The sequence below is a fragment of the Balaenoptera ricei genome, chromosome 7, assembly GCF_028023285.1.
Source record: "Balaenoptera ricei isolate mBalRic1 chromosome 7, mBalRic1.hap2, whole genome shotgun sequence".
Lineage (NCBI taxonomy): Eukaryota > Metazoa > Chordata > Mammalia > Artiodactyla > Balaenopteridae > Balaenoptera > Balaenoptera ricei.
Window position 1 is genome coordinate 113,520,948 of NC_082645.1, and position 12,566 is coordinate 113,533,513.

At 51.2% G+C, this 12,566-nt stretch overlaps 1 protein-coding gene across 10 annotated transcripts in view; it reads left to right on the forward strand.

Annotated features, from left to right (window-relative positions):
- The first annotated feature begins 1,404 nt into the window (after positions 1–1,404).
- The window catches only part of ARMC9 (armadillo repeat containing 9), a 156,181-nt gene continuing 145,019 nt past the window's right edge, over positions 1,405–12,566 (forward strand). For 4 of the 10 annotated variants that reach the window (XM_059928919.1, XM_059928926.1, XM_059928928.1 and 1 more), the window contains exons 1-2: positions 1,405–1,563; positions 4,986–5,332. The gene's annotated coding sequence lies outside the window, so the exon portion shown is untranslated. The remainder of the gene's footprint in view (positions 1,564–4,985; positions 5,333–12,566) is intronic. The other 6 variants (XM_059928922.1, XM_059928927.1, XM_059928923.1 and 3 more) reach the window with 3 other exon arrangements.

Sequence of the window (12,566 nt, forward strand, 5' to 3'; positions counted from 1 at the left end):
TCACTGCAGTCCCAAAGATCTGTGACTCTGAGATGGGACCCTGCTGCTAAGAGCTGGCCAGCTGGCCAAGCCTCAGATTGTTGCAGAGTTTGATGATACCGCCCCGCCCGTTCCTTCCTGGATGTGCTCAGCTCCTGCAGGCTGACCTCTACCCATGCAGGCTGACCTCCATCAGGACTATCCCAGGCTCTCAGCTGGGCCATATTTGCCTGAACCCTAGGGATGGACAGAGTTCATATCATTTTTCCTGGACAGCTTCTCAGCCCCTCCTCAAAGCAAATACTCGGGGTGGGGGGCAGGGGTTGCCTTAGCTCCATTTACCAGAAACTTCTGAGCCTGGACAAGATGCTGCCACACTGCAGCTGCTCCAACACCTCTGCCTACTTTAGCACCTCCCCCAAGGATCTTGGCAGGCCCTGCTGGGACCCTACAGAGGAGGACGAGGCCCCTCCCCTGTCCCAGGGGGAGGGAGGAGGAGGTCACAGAGCTGGACGCTGGGGCAGTGTCTGTGTCCCCTCTCCCCTCCTCCATGCTAGGGAGCTCCGCCTCACGCCCGCGGGCGGGGAGGCAGCCAGCCCTGCCCAGGGAGCCTGTGGGAGTCCAGACTCTTCCTTGTGGGTAATCAGCTCGAACCTGCTCAGCACAGAAGCAGCCTTCATCTTATACACACAAAGGCATTTTAAAGGGCCAAGGACGGGTGCAGCCAGGCCTCAGGAGCGAGGGGAACCAGACCCTTGGGCCCCAGACTCCAGGGAGAGCGCTCCCGCAGGGCTTCGCTCTCCTCCCTGCCTCTCCGCCCAGGCCGCCGCTCGCTGCTCCCGGGCCCAGGTCGCAGGCCCGGCCACGGGGGGAGAGCTGGCTTCCAGTCCCCGCCCCGCACAGAGCCCGCGGCAGAGCCCGGAGGAGAGAGACAGAAGCGAGAACGGAAGGCAGCGCTGGGGTCCTCCTTCCCGCTCTGCGTGAGGGAGGCCGGCTGCGCCTGACTTCCCTGTGACGGGAGCCAGGAAAAGTCTCTTTTGGCTGACGCTGTTTCAAGACAGGTTTCTGTCACTGGACGTGAAGTGGTCCTCTGCGTCCCTGGCGCGACTTCGTAAGGAGTTGCGGCCGGGAGGAAAAAGAACAGGGCCAGAGAGCTTGTAATGAGGGAAGGCGGGGCTGGCCTGGGCTGCTGTGCCCCAGGCCCCTCCAGTGTCTTTGCCCCGACTTCCTTCCCAGGGTCAGGACTGGGGGCCGGTCGTGGGAGGAAAACAGAGATGCCCGGCCGCCCGGGTGGGGACGGTCTCCGCTCCAGAGCGCGTGTGATTTCTGGGAACGCTCTGCACTCTGACCGCCGGGCTGGCACAGCCAGAGTCCGGGTTCCCGGAAATGACCTCGGGAGAAGGCGCGGGCGCGCCTGGGGCCCGGCAGGAGCCGAATTTCCGCCGGGGCGGAGCCCAGGTCAGGTCCGACGGCTGCTGTCTTAAGCTCTACCCAGGACCCGCGCTGACCCCATCCTTCCCAGGCCCGAGGTCACTAAACTGACGCCACCCCCACCCCAAGATTAGGATCACTGGTGAAAACTCCGTGAGCGCCTTGCTTGCTTCTTCTCTGGGCGGAGCGGCTGCGTTGGTGACCGCGGCTCCATCTGGTCCCCGCGCCAGCCAGCCGGACGCGCGGGCGGGCGGCGTCTGTGCGGCTTCCAGGGCGGGGCGGGCGGCGGGCGCAGATCCGGCCTCGCAGAGCCCAGCTCCCCGCGCCGGGGCCCGGGGGATGCTCGCTCCCGCTCCCGCCCAGAGCCCGCGCAACCCGAGACCTTCAAGTCCAGCGGCTCCGACACTCGGAGCGCCCAACAGTCCCAATCGCCTAGATTGCTGGGCCCCACCCAGAGTTTCTGATTTGGCAGGTCTGGGTGGGGCCTGAGAATGTGCATTTCTAACAAGCTCCCAGGTGCTGCTGCGGCAGCTGATCTGGGGACCACACATGGGAAAGCCAGTGGGCCATCCTCCCAAATTCTCTCCTCACCGGCCATAGTTTCACTTTTGGCTTCAGATGTCTATTAGCAGTAAAAGGCTTCATCCAGGGGCAGCAAGGAGTTCTACGTCTTACCCTTGACCTCAGGTTCAACTGAGCTCATGGGACATTCATTATAGGTGGGGAGAAGGGTGAAAAGGGAGATTCAGCGGTACTATGTGCATCTTCTATCATCAGGAATTATTCTTTTCATTGTCACGATTAACCAACTATTTATTTAGTAGCCCAGTTGTCCCTGTCTCACACACACCTTCTCAAGTCCATATGTAGGTCTCACCGTGAAAGCAGTAGTCATAATGTAAAGTTGGTCTGGGGCAAGTGGATCGGTGTTTAGGCTGAGACAACAATGAGGCCAGGAAATGCTTAGTGACAGGGTTGGCGGTATAGCTAAAGAGGTTCCTTGTGAGCCATGCCTTGCTGGTCCTCAAGATGTGTCAACCTGCAAGAAAACCACCAAATTCGGTCACTGTAGCATCTACTCTTCAGTTCAAACCAACATATTGACCTCTGTGCTTGCCCTTTGAAGGCCATTTTAAGGTCTGGATCTTTTTGCCAACCTCATCCAGGCCACAGAACTACTGGGCGCTGTGATGTGACTCACATCCCTGGAAATAAACTTAAATTGTTTAACAAGAAACAAATTTTTAAGCCATTTTCAGTTGATATAACATATAGAAATTACGTCTGTAATAGTCAGACTTCTTTTGGTTGCAAGTGACAGAAACTCAGTTTGAACCAGTTTAAATGAAAACGATGGTTGATTGGAAGAATGCTGGGGTGGGGGGCAGAGCAGTGCTTATGCAATGGATGGAGTGAGGGCTGCTCCAGGGAACTCAAGAGCCTGGGACCAAGGATCTGATGCCCCCAACAAGCTCTGTTTGCATCTCTCTAGGTAACAGCCTCATTTTCTCAGGCCTTCCCATGTGATGAAGAACATGGCAGTAGGCTGCTCTGGAGTCTCATTTTACAATGAACTGACCACACTTCAACAGAAAAATCCCAGGGAAAGACTTTCATTGGATCAGCTTGGATCACATGCCTACCCTGGACCAATCACTTGTCAGAAGGATGGGGCAATATTGGTCCAGATTGGGCTGTAATGCCCATTCCTGTGGTCAGGGGTGGGGGTGTGGGGTGCATTTCTAGAAGGGAGGGGGTGCTGGGCAAATCCTGCTCATCAGGCAAATGCACTTGTAAGTGACCAATCCTGATCGTGAGGCAAATGCACTTGTAAGAAAAAGCAAAGCAGGAGTGGTGTTTTTGTTTTTGTTTTTTTCTTTGGCAGTGTTGCGCAGCATGAGGGATCTTAGTTCCCTGACCAGGGATTGAAACCCATGTCCCCAGCAGTGGAAGGGAAGAGTCCTAACCACTGGACCACCAGGGAATTCCCTGGAGTGGTTTTTATTGTAGTTAAGAGCCTAGGGTTCAAAGGCACAAGGTCTTGTGTTCAGTTCTGGTTCTACCACTCCCTAGCTATGTGAATTTGGAGGAATTTCTTAACCTCTTTGTGTTATTCATCTTGTCAAAGACAAAACCTGGACAAGGAGGTTGATTTTATTCAGGCTATTGCAATAGGTAGAGCACACCTGGTCAGACATCAGAGTGTCTCCACACGGTGGTTTTACCCTGGACTCGTAGAGGGAGGGCTAGAGAGGTTACAAGTAGGATGATTTACAGTTGGGATGATTTTGCCATCAGGGGAAAGCTCAGTCAATTAGCTGAACAGGACATGCTTATCTCTGTATCTAACTAGTTTCAGGGGGGCACAAACAGTTCTTAGCTAATCAACCACGAGACAAAGAACAGGAATTTGGAAGGTCTGTGTCTGGCCTGGTGAGCAGGTTCAAGCAAAAGGGGAAAGGTCTATGTTTGGCCTTGTCACAGGTAAACAAGGGCATCATCCATGAATCTTATAGGAGTCACGAGAAGAGTGGATGATGAGCCTTATCTAAGTCACAAGAGGAAGGGTAATTCTTTTTGGTAAGCCCCTTCCCAGAACACAAAAGGGTGGGGGGATTTCTTAACCATCACTGTTTCCCAGGAGCAGAGGGCTCAGGTAAAGTACAACACTGTTAATCTGTAAACCCCTGAAAATATTACCCATCTCATAGATGTGGTGTGAGGATTAAATACAAGTGGGCACTCATCGGCTTGCCATATTTAGCAAATAAAAATACAGGAAATATAATGTCCTATATGCACAATAAAATAAGGCAATATTTGGGATATACTTAAACTAAAAACTTATCTGAAATTAAAACTTAATTGGTTTTCCGGTATTTTGTCTGGCAATCCCTGGCACACAGTGAGTTGATGATAGATGTGAACTTTTATCATTATGAATTGAGAGGTTTATTTTCAATTCATATTACCTGGACAGGGTGTCTCTTCCTGCTAAATACAACCTTTCTTTGAAAACACTATCAGATCTCAAAAGAGCACTGGCAGGCCTGGGGCCTGGGGAGATGGCCACAGACCATCTTAGGGCTTCTTCAAAGGCAAGCATATCTACCTTCTCCATGACCTTTTCCCTGTCTCTGGCCTTGGTGGTCTCCACCTTCTTGGAAGCATGGAGATGGAAACATGGAGATCTGGTCCTCAATGCCGGGTGGGGAGAGATTTTCTCCATTTCTAGCCAACTCCTCAGCCTCCAGCCCAGAGTTGGGCGAGTCGCAGGTGCTCTTTCAGTGCTGGTGAACTTCAGTTCAAAAGCACCACGTGCAAGGAGAGGGATGATTTGTGCTCCTGTTTTACTTTTAAAAACCACATTTCACGTGGGGGAAAAAAAGTTTCTCTAAAATCCCTGGAAACTGCTACAGTGGGGTGGAACCCTGGTGCCTGGAGCTTTAAGGCAGATCTTGGGCTACATTTTTGGTTCTAAATTGACCCTGGGTCGCTCCTGTAAAATGGGAATAACGACGTCTATCTTTTTCCGCGCACGCCACACTGTAATCTCTTGATGGTTTTGTTTCCAGCCTGGTCGGGCTCATCCCCAGAGCCAGGCACAACGCCAGGCGCAATATTTGTGGAAATGAACCAATGGGAAGTTGTGGAGAGGAGGACGGGTGACGCGGACCTGCATCGTGCAACCCGCAGCGGACTCTGAACTGCGAGCCCCGACTTCACTTCCGCCGCCTGGAAGCCCCGGGGCTTAGCCCACTAGGCGCCGCCGTTTGTCCCAGGATGCTCCGCGCAGGTCGCGTCCGGTGATTGGCTGCGCTGCTCCACGTGGTGCCAGGCAGGCGGCGGCGGTTGCCGGGGCGACGGCTGGACAAGGGGCGGCCGGGCAGGGAAGGAGCGTGTGCCCGCGTCAGAGCAGCAGGTAAGCTCGTCCCCCGACGCGGCCGGGCCACCCCCGAGCCCGCCGTCCCAGGGCGGGGAGGAGTGGTGATGGGCCAGAGGGCCGAGGCTCTGCTGAGCCCTCTCCCCAGAGGAAAACCCCGACGCGCCAACTCAGCAGCAGCTGCCGGATGACCCCGCTTTTCGACTGCTGTCCTGGACTTTGTGGGCCCGAGGCGGCTGCCTGGATATCCCGAGGACAGGCCCAGCTGCTTCCCACAAGTAGTCCCTGATCTTTGCTTCAGTGAGCCACGCTTGAAGGGGGCTCCATGTCGTCCAGCTGGGGAGTGGCGGCACGAGAGGGTGGCCTGGGGCTTTTAGATCCATTCCTTCCGTTATCTCCATCAGCTAACCGCTCTCCCCAAGCACCCAGGTTGAGTCCAGACTTCATCCAGTCTAAGCAAAAACAGGATGCTTCCTATTCAAATTCGTCTTCTAGACAAATCCCGTAGTCTTCCCCTTATTCAACCAGCTCGTAGGCCCTAAATTCCTATTATATGGAAATCAGAAGCTGCCACTGCAACCCTCAGGAGTGACTGAAGAAGTTTTCTCTAGTTTTTGCATAAAGTAAAGCCGTGGTTCTCAAACTTGAACGTGCATAAAAGTCATCGGGAGAGATTGTTTAAAACAATTTCTGGGCATTGTGTTCAGTAAGATCAGAGTGATGCTAGGAATTTTCATTTTCACAAGCATCCCAGGTGATTCTGATTGAGGTGGTCCAAACTTTGGGGTAATACTGTGTAGTGGTTGATATCAGTCTGGATTTAAATTCCCACTTTGTTACTTACTAGTTGAGTTACTGGGAGCAGAGAATATAAATCATATTCATCGTTCAGGTTTATTGTGAAAATTAAATGCGAAGCATTTTGCATGGCATACAATAAGCCCTCAATAAGTGAACTTATTATGATATAAAAGTGTACAGAAAATTCTGTAATTTTTAAGAATGTCAGAGTAATAGAATACCCAACGATGGCTCACATTCACTGACAGATGATCATAGCAGAATCTTATTCAAAAGATGGTCATGAAGAACTTCTCTGGCGAAGTGATGTTTATAAGCACAGGGCTTAGCCAGGTGAAGAAAGAGAGGGGAAGAGTGTTGCAGGCAGAGAGAACAATATGTGCAAAGGCCCTGAGGTAGGAAGGAGCTTGAGTTCTCAAAACAACAAAGTTTTCTTGTTCCAGGGCCTTCAAAATGCTTTTCCCTCTGCTTGGGCTTCATTTATTTATCACATGTCTTGGGTGCCTACCAGGCACTCTGCTAGGTTCTAGAGATACAAACTTTAAATACAGCTGCCTGCCTTTTTAAATAGGGTAATAAGTATAACAGTAGAAGTAAATGTAGGATATAGAGGTACCCCAGAGGAGAGAGAATTGCCTTGATGGGGAAGAAAGGAGAGGGGTTCCTGGAAGACTTTGTGAAGGAGGTCAAGCCCTGACTGAGTATGATGTGTCAAGTTTGCCCACGAGGTGAAGAAGAGTACATCCAAGGGCTTAGAATCATGAAAGAGCATTTTGTAAGGGGGAATGGCCGGGAGTTCAGTATTACTGGGGCCTCACATGGGGAAGTAAGAATGGAGCCAGCACAGGGACAGGGACAGGGGGTGGTGGTTGGTCCAGAAGAAGGCTGGAGAGGTGGGTGGTCCTTAGACAGTAGCTGTCTTTCTCCTCACACCTTGTGTAACTGGCAGGCAGGGTGTCCTGCTTACTCCTCATTGCTACTTCCCCGTCACCCCCTACCCCCCCACCTTTGAAGTCCATGCCGTGGGCTTTACCACAGTTGTTTCCCTTGAAGACTGCAATGCCTGGCTCACCGTCTACGTCTCCACCTCCTCTGCTTCATTTTGAGGGGTTTCAGAATCCTGGCTGCACAAGTTTCTTCGTCCTCCTTACTTATAGGCATCTTTTTCCTCCATCCTCATTTGCCCACTTCTGCGGTCATGAGCTTTTTATTACTGCACCACCTTCAAAATCTTGATTTGAAGTACTCATCCCACTCTCTGAGCACCACCTTCTATCTTTCAAGCTCGCTTTGATGTGCCTCTGAAGTAGGTCTTTGACCCCATTACTTTTTCACTGCCTTACAACCCCCTTATGCACCTTCCCTCCCCCCATCTTTAACGTAGCTTAACTTCAATGCTCCATCGCTGTTATGCTTGTTTTCTCTTTCCCCTCTCCTGCAAAAGCCTCACCCTGTTAACCTAACTCAGACAGCTGAAAGTGGCTGGAGAAAAGTGCAAAATGGTGCAGACTGGTTCTGTTTGGGATTCAAGTCCATGTATCTTTTTTTTTTTTAATATTATTTATCTATCTATTTGGCTGTGTTGGGTCTTAGTTGCGGCACACAGGATCTTTGTTGCGGCATTGGGGGGGGGGGGGGTCCTTCGTTGTGGCGCGCAGGCTCCAGAGTGCGCCGGCTCAGTAGTTGCAGAGCGTGGGCTTAGTTGTCCCACGGCAGGTCCCCAACCTTTTTGGCGCCAGGGACCGGGTTCGTGGAAGACAGTTTTTCCATGGACGGGGTGGGGGATGGTTCAGGCGGTAATGCCAGCGATGGGAAACAGCAGATGAAGCTTCGCTCACTTGCCTGCCGCTCACCTGCTGCTCACCTCCTGCTGTGCAGCCCGATTCCTAACAGGACACGGACTGGTACCGGTCTGCGGCCCGGGGGTTGGGGGCCCCTGCCCCACAGCATGTGGGATCTTAGTTCCCCGACCAGGGATCGAACCCATGTCCCCTGCATTGGAAGGCAGATTCTTAACTACTGGACCATCAAGGAAGTCTTTCAAGTCCATGTATCTTTTGTTTGTTTGTTTGTTTGTTTATACTGCAGGTTCCTATTAGTCATCAATTTTATACACATCAGTGTATACATGTCAATCCCAATCGCCCAATTCAGCACACCACCATCCCCACCCCACCGCGGTTATCCCCCCTTGGTGTCCATACGTTTGTTCTCTACATCTGTGTCTCAACTTCTGCCCTGCAAACTGGTTCATCTGTACCATTTTTCTAGGTTCCACATACATGCGTTAATATACGATATTTGTTTTTCTCTTTCTGACTTACTTCACTCTGTATGACAGTCTCTAGATCCATCCACGTCTCAACAAATGACTCAATTTCGTTCTTTTTTATGGCTGAGTAATGTTCCATTGTATATATGTACCACAACTTCTTTATCCATTCGTCTGTCGATGGGCATTTAGGTGGCTTCCATGACCTGGCTATTGTAAATAGTGCTGCAATGAACATTGGGGTACATGACTCTTTCTGAATTATGATTTTCTCTGGGTATATGCCCAGTAGTGGGATTGCTGGGTCATATGGTAATTCTATTTTTAGTTTTTTAAGGAATCTCCATACTGTTCTCCATAGTGGCTGTATCAATTTACATTCCCACCAACAGTGCAAGAGGGTTCCCTTTTCTCCACACCCTCTCCAGCTTTTGTTGTTTGTAGATTTTCTGGTGATGCCCATTCTAACGGGTGTGAGGTGATACCTCATTGTAGTTTTGATTTGCATTTCTCTAATAATTAGTGATGTTGGGCAGCTTTTCATGTGCTTCTTGGCCATCTGTATGTCTTCTTTGGAGAAATGTCTATTTAGAGTCCATGTATCTTAAGCAGACTCTCAATACTGGAAATCCTGCCGTGTTTCCATAGTTGATTTGGTTCCCACCTTCCCTTCTCTTCAAACTACCAACTTGCTTCTTGCTCTCAGCTGATGACCTTGTTTCTTGTTTTGCTTCTCATCACTAAATCTGTCCATTTCTTTGGTCACTACCCATATCCTCTGCCATCCCTCTGTGTCAGGAGACGTCCTGTCCCCATCCCTGTGTGAGGCCCGGCCCTCATTGGACGCTGGCCGCATCAAGGACATTGCATCCTTAACCATCTCCTCTCTCTCCTGCCTCATCCATTTTTCCTTTTCTAACTGGGTCACTCCTATCAACGTACAGACACGCTGCTTACAACATCTTCCTTCTTTAAAAAAACCTCCCATCTCTTTCCAGCCACCATGCCATCTCTCCTCTCCTTTTTGTCTCTCCCTCCTTACTTCCCTTTCTCTCTTTAACCCTTTCCAGTCAGGCACATGTCCTCACTGCTCTTCTCAAGGTCACAATCAAACTCCATTTTGCCAAATCCAGGGATTAGTTCACCTGTCCTCATCTCCCTTAGCCACACAGGCGCAGTCGACGTGGGAAGCACCTTCACTGGGCTTCCAGAGTGTCACGGTGTCCTGGTCGTGTCTCCCAGCAAGTCTCTGTTCTTGCTTAGTCTGCCCTCTCGCTGACCGCGCAGTACCGAGGGCCCCGGGGCTCAGCCTGGGCCTGTGCTCCTCTCCAGCTGCACTTTCTCCCTGGCGCGGGGGTCACGTCAGTCACCGTGCCCATCTGGCCGAGCTGCCATCTTGGTGCGGACGACTTCCAAACGCTCCTCCCCAGCCCACGCTGCTCCCTTCACTCCATCAGCCTTCTCAGCGCCCCCACTTGAATGTCCGCTCTGCATCTCAGATTTAGGGCCGGAGCAGAGCTCTTGATTTAGCTCTCAGGCCGTCCCTCCCCAGTTTCCCCAGATCGGTGAGTGGCTTACTCTTCACCCAACTGCTCAGGCCCCAGGTGTCGCCCTTCACCTTGTCCCCTCACGCGCCACATCCAGCCCCTCAGCAGCCGGCCACCTCTGCCTTTACACCTGGAACCAGGACACTTCACACGCTTCCTGTCGCTCGTCCGAACTCCCCTTATCACCCGTTTCCTCTCATGGGGCCCTGCAGTCTCTTCGTGGCCCGGCAGACATGGCGCTCCTTACAAGACGTGAGCCAGGTCGGGTCAGCCCCCTCCCGGCCTCCCGTTGTGCCCGGCTAACGGCCCGGCCAGTCATCTACACGAGTCCTGCTGGTCTGGGCCCTGGCACCTCATTGCCTCCACAGTCTGCCTGCTCTTCTGCCCTAGCGGCACCCCTACCCCAGCACCCGAAGCCTTAGCACTTGCAAATCCCTCTGCCCGGGTCTCGGAAGTGCCTGCTCTCTCACATCTCTGCTCACCACTCCTGTTCCCAGGGAGGCCTTCTCTGACCACCCTTTCTTTTTTTTTTCTTTTTATATTTTGGCCGCATTGGGTCTTCACTGCTGCATGTGTTGCTGCGCGCGGACTTTCTCTAGTTGCGGCGAGCGGGGCTACTCCTCGTTGCGGTGCGCGGGCTTCTCATTGCGGTGGCTTCTCTTGTTGCAGAGCAAGGGCTCTAGGCGCGCACGCTTCAGTAGTTGCAGAGCCTGGGCTCAGTAGTTGTGGCTCGCTGGCTCTAGAGCGCAGGCTCGGCAGTTGTGGTGCACAGGTTTAGTTGCTCCGCGGCATGTGGGATCTTCCCTGACCAGGGATCGAACCCACCTCCCCTGCATTGTTAGGCAGATTCTTTACCACTGGCCCACCAGGGAAGTCCCCTGACCACCCTTTCTAAAATGTCCCCAGACCCCTCTCCTCCACGCTCTGTCTCCTTCCTTGCCTTATTTTCTTCATATCTGAAATTCTTTCCATTCACTCAGTAAGTAATTTTGAGCACCCACAGTGTGCCAGGCACTGGTCCAGGCACTGGGGATGCCAAGTGAGCGTGTGTCTTCCTCGTGGAATCTGTACCCCGGGGTGGGAACGACAGTGAGCAGATATGTTAACGGAAGGATGTTCCTGTCAGGGGGTGCTTAGTGCTGCTGAGAAAGGTAAAGCAGGAGAAAGGGTAGGAAGTGACCAGGGGGCTGGCTCCTTAGGGAGGGTGGTCAGGGCAAGGCTCTGAGGGGGTGACTTTGAAGCAGAGACCTGAGTGAGATGTGGATGCCTGGAGGAGGGGCCACGAGGCAGAGGGGGCAGTGAAAGCAGAGCCCTCAGGGAGGGCAGGCATGTGCAGGGCGCGTCCAGCAGGTGTGCACTAGAACTGCATGGTGGCCCACGTGGCTCAAGCCTATAGAACAAAAGGAAGAGTGTTGGAGGCCAAGTGGTGTAGGCTTTGAGATGAGAGTTGGGCCGAAGGAGTCTGGCCTTCATCTGGAGGTGGAACCATGGGAGGGTCGAAAACAGGAGGGGAAAGATCACTTGTTGTAGCTTAGACATTGGAGTGAGGTGGAGAGGGAGGTGATGGGAGGTGGTGTGGAGGGACCTTGGGAGAGACGAAGTCACGAGACAGTGACGGGGAGACAGAGAGAATGAAAAAGGGGAGATTTCTAAATTTCGTCTTCTGGACTTGTATTCAAATATTTCAAATTGAATGCACTGTTATGGGCAGAAAAATGTAAGGTTACAGAATCATGCATTCTTTTTTCTTTTTTTTTAATATTTATTTATTTATTTGGTTGTACTGGCTCTTAGTTGTGGCTCAAGGGCTCCTTAGTTGTGGCACGTGAACTCTTAGTCTCTTAGCTACTGGGATCTAGTTCCCTGACCAGGGATTGAACCTGGGCCCCCTGCATTGGGAGCGTGGAGTCTTAACCACTGGACCCCCAGGGAAGTCCCAAATCATGCATTCTTAGAACTTGAAGAGGTCTGATAAATTCTCCATTTTATTTTACAGATAGAAACAGGTTCCAGTGATTTGCCCCAGATCAGGTGCCAGTGAATGGCAGAGTTAGCATTAGAGCCCAGGCTTTGTAATTCCTTTGAGGTTATGGGCAAGCAGCCCGGGGGAGGAGACTGGGAGTGGGGTCCAGGGAATGGCTGCTTTGGGTACACCTTGGGGAGGGGTGGCAGGAAGAGAAGAAAGAATTACTTTAAAAAAGTTCACAACGTTTTATTTATTTAAGTGTTTTGAAAATATAAAAGATATTGGGCATTCTTGCACTTAATTTTTTAAAAACTGACCTAATAAATTCTCTGGTGTATGAACCTTGTGTTAACACTTGTGTAAAGGCACACCACCTCCTCTTCCGGTAGCGTAAGGCTGAATGATTATGGACTTTGGGTGACATTAAAGATTTCTTTTAAGTAGTACCTGATATCTTTTTGTGACTGTTTAATTTTTTTTTTTTTTTGCATTTTTTAGAAACTTTTTATTTTGTATTTTTTTATTGGAGTATAGTTGATTTACAGTGTTGTGTTAGTTTCAGGCGTACAGCAAAGTGAAGCAGTTATACATATGCATGTATCCACTCTTTTTTTAGATTCTTTTCCCATATAAGTCATTACAGAGTATTGAGTAGAGTTCCCTGTGCTATTCAGTAGATCCTTATTA